This window comes from Miscanthus floridulus, chromosome 7, assembly GCF_019320115.1.
Source record: "Miscanthus floridulus cultivar M001 chromosome 7, ASM1932011v1, whole genome shotgun sequence".
NCBI classification, from domain to species: Eukaryota; Viridiplantae; Streptophyta; class Magnoliopsida; order Poales; family Poaceae; genus Miscanthus; species Miscanthus floridulus.
Genome location: NC_089586.1, coordinates 131,342,507 through 131,346,560, shown reverse-complemented (window position 1 = coordinate 131,346,560; position 4,054 = coordinate 131,342,507). Strand labels below are relative to the sequence as shown.

At 41.3% G+C, this 4,054-nt stretch overlaps 1 long non-coding RNA gene across 2 annotated transcripts; it reads left to right on the top strand.

The window, feature by feature from the left end:
- The first annotated feature begins 389 nt into the window (after nt 1-389).
- LOC136464829 (uncharacterized) lies at nt 390-2,923 on the top strand. Of its 2 annotated transcripts, none has more exons than XR_010761281.1 (3): nt 390-574; nt 1,628-1,719; nt 2,385-2,923. It is a non-coding gene; the product is annotated as an uncharacterized lncRNA (long non-coding RNA). The 2 variants fall into 2 exon arrangements; XR_010761280.1 differs by having other exon boundaries at nt 1,628-1,908.
- The last annotated feature ends 1,131 nt before the right edge of the window (nt 2,924-4,054 follow it).

Genomic DNA, 4,054 nt, shown 5'->3' with positions numbered 1-4,054 from the left:
AAACTAGTGGATACATATTTTTCTTCGATTTTTTACAAGCTTGAAGACATCTTTATACGATTTAAAAATCTTATCAAATATGTACCAGATTTTTATATTAATAACTATATAAAATGGTGAAACTGTCTTTAAGTCAGGACAGGAAGGTAATTTGAAGAAATTTTATGGGATAAGATTTCTGGTTTCAAATTTTTTAGGAAGAAACTTAGGGATAGACCGATAGTTCGAAGTTCAAATGGATTCTTTTCCTATTTAGGGAGTTTATTAAAATGAACTCTTTTATTCATGCTCATGGGCCATAGCCAGGGGCAAGGCCCATCTGTCGCCATTCGCTCCTTTAAAGCCCAAGAGCCCAACGCCTTCGGCCTTTGTCCCGTCTCCGCGTTGCCTCTCCCTCGAGACCTCACCTCACAAGTCCCTCGCCTCTCTCGTTTGCGGCGGCGGGCGGCGGCAGTTGTGGTGGTGCACGGTGCACCGGCTGCCGCGGCCCCCGAGTGTGAGCGTAGGCGCCCACAGCGTCTTCGGCTCCTGTAGTCCTGTTTCGGCTGCAACCCCTTCGCCCGAAATATGAATGGTACCACGTCGTCTCCAACCTTCTCTTTCCGTAACCATCTTGTTGCATGCCCAAACGGCCAAACCCTAGCTCCTACCTGGAATCTAAACGGCTTCAGTGTTTCAACGATTCGTTACCTAATAGCTTGCTGGGCATTTCGCCCAGTCGAGGATTTTGGTTTTGGTGATTTATGCTTTGCGGTTAGTGGCTTAATGAGTAGGATCTTCTCACTTGCGCGTTCAGAATCTGAGTGTTTTGTTTGAAGCTCGGGCTGTATAATCTGGTTCTTGTTCATGCAAAGACGTGGTACACCGAACGGCCGTGCCAGATGTGCTTCTTTAAAGTTGGATGCTCCAGTGATGACCAAATTTACTTCCAATTTCGTTCCAATTCCTGAAAGCAGCTCCTGTGAGACGCTGAACACTATGTGGAGATGAAGAGACATCTGAGGAGCCGAGTTCCTTTCTTCAATAGATCAATGTTTGGGTTACTCTTGTTTATCAGCTGCTTCTTTGCTGCACTGTTTCTGCTTAATTAAGGTTGAGTACTCCTGTGATGATTGAAATTGACCTCCTATATCGTTCCAATTCCTGAAAGCAGCGAGGTGCTGTTCATTGTGTGGAGATGAAGAGACATCTGAGGAGCCTAGTTTGTCTTTCTTAATTGATATTTTTGTGGAAACATTTGTTTGTCAGTTTCCATCAAACTCTTTTTTCGTTTTAACTTTCAAACTATTTATGCATGTGAAGTTTTGTTTATTTTGAAACAATGCACAAACAGGTCTGAAGCATTGCTGCCTGTTTGCACAGTAGGAATTTCACAGGAAACAACAATTGCCTTTTGGTTTTCATGTGGGTGCTGTTGAAACTTTGCATTGCTATTTGGGTGCATCGTTCAAACATTACAGTAATCAGGACTGAATGCATATTTCGCATTTGGATTATTCTTGTAGTTCTAGGACATCAGTAGAAACACCAGATGTTGAAAAGTTTGGCGGCATAGTACTATTTTCCATGTTTATATTTTGTAAGCTTCAATTCATCATTTGGGAAACCATCATTTTCTTTATTACAGATGAGGGCAGGATATGATAAGCAAAGCAAAATATGCACTGCAGAAGTCCTTTGCATTACAGTTTTTCATTGGAGGGCAGGTTGTGATGCAAGGTACAAAGATATACTTGAAGCTGGAAACCATAATGCCTGACCCTGCTTACTTGATCTCAATTATGGTCCACTAGAGTACTAGTCCTGGTTCACTGTACTGTGCTTGCTATAAGTTCATGCGGTGCAATTGTTGCAAGGAGTGATGTGAATCACATATACTTTCGGAAATCGGAAGAGCTTAATTTTAGGGTATGTTTAATTCCCTTTTAGTAGCAGAACTTTGATTCTGTCATAGTGTCATCTTCTTTATAATTATCAAGAATAAATTATACTTAACTGTGGTGCAGAAATGTTATTTCCCTTTTTTCCGTTTATCACTGCAGTATGTTTTGTTTCTCTGCTTACATGGGATTTAGGAAAGCTGCAACATAAAAACCAATGGACTACTGAATCCTTAGCATAGTATAGACTCCGTGAAAAATATAGGCTTGGATTCTCAAGTTCAGTGGCTAATCAATAATCAGTTGTCAGAAATACCTATTTGTCATCATTTGATTGCAATGTCTATTGATGATCATCACTTGCATTCTGTAATCTTGTATTACCTACCATACTTCTTGTTCTTGGTCGGAGACTCAGTACATTGCATGCACCTGTTACTGCACATTCCTGTTGAAGCTATATCTTGTTGTCCCAGATAGGAACTTAATACTGTCTTAATGCAGGGTGGAGCGCTGAGCTAGCATTAATCATGACCATCCAATGGTTATAGCTCAGCAACATGTCAGCAAGCAGCCTCAGCTTATGGAAGGCAATCAGCAAGAGGCTCCAGCATTGTATATACAGTTCTAACATTCCATCAATACCTCCAGCAGAGTGGACACTGTATCATTCAATGGATGCCCTGATGATGGGATCATGAGACCTGGACCATTTTAGGAACACGCTGGAGTCTGGACAAGCTCGACCTACAAGTGACTCATCATATAACTAGCCTGTGGCATCGCCATATTATCAGATGGCAGCAGTCAGAAGAAAAGGTTCATCAGCTCATCCCACATCAGCAGACAGCAGGCATGACTCATGATCCTCCTGTGCGGCCAATGGCTATAACCCAGTCTACTGGCCTTCCCTGTTTGAGATTTGTAAGAGTGCTTGGTCATCACTCATCAGCTAATATCATTCCCTATTTTGATCTCAAAAGAAGTATCCCAAATTTTTTCACTATAATTGTAAGATTGTATTGTATTCTGTATGTATATATATATATATATATATATATATATATATATATATATATATATATATATATATATATATATATATATATATATATATATCATGTATCAATGCTCTTGAGCTCTTCTGGATCAGTTCGGTCCTATGATCTCAGCTCAGACTATTATATTTTGCTGAAGGTTCAAAGCTGAGTATCTAATTCTATTCAATTACGCTGTATTCTTCGATCAATTAAAGATATACTGATGCTATATATATCATCAAAAGAATGAAATTCGAACTGCAACATAAATTTTATTAGAACTTTATTCTTCGTGCGATATGTACGCGTCATGGCCCCACCCACCAAGGCGCCAACGCTGCCCAATTTCGCTGGAAACGCGCGGGAGAAATTTTCCCTCTCCCGCGCTTCAGGGCGGTTCTACCTTCTCCCATACACATTTCAAAATCAAAACGTCCTTGTCATCTAATCTCGTCGCGATCACCGATTTCTCGAGGCATTTAAACCTCTGACCGCCTCGCACCCCGACTACGCAGCGGTGACTGTTCTGCTTACCCCCACCCCCGCAGGCCCCCAAAATAATTGATTCGTCTGCGGGATGTTTTGGTCTGCTGCTTGAGCGACTCGACTGCACAGTTATTGACTGATTTTGGCGTTCTGTTTTTCCCATGCTGTGAAGCTAGCGGCCAGGATCGCGGTCTCCAATCTGCACAAGAACACCATGACATCCTTTTCAGCGACGTACGTGGTGTGTTGTTTTGTCTACTCCAGGAGGAGAGCTTGACTATCCGCTCTGTAATTTGGTTCTCTTGACCTCTGTATGGCAGGGTAAAGGCTTTCTGTACCCATTACGATGAGAAATCTGGTTTGATGGCTCCCCTGATTGCTGCTGATGTCTTCACGATCATTATGAAGGTGTGATGCACAGGCTAAGTGCCTAACAGCCTAAGTAGCAGTGTATTTTAGGAAAACATGAGTTATGCTTTTTGGCGTTTATATAGATTGTGTGATTCTACTTTCTGGTTTCTGTCATTGGTTGTTACAAGGGTGTAGTATTTAGCATCCAATATGGTTCTTTGGTAGTTTCATACTATAAACAGGCCATGAAAGAGACTTAATACAAATTGAAATTATTGGCAGCTATCATTTACGTTG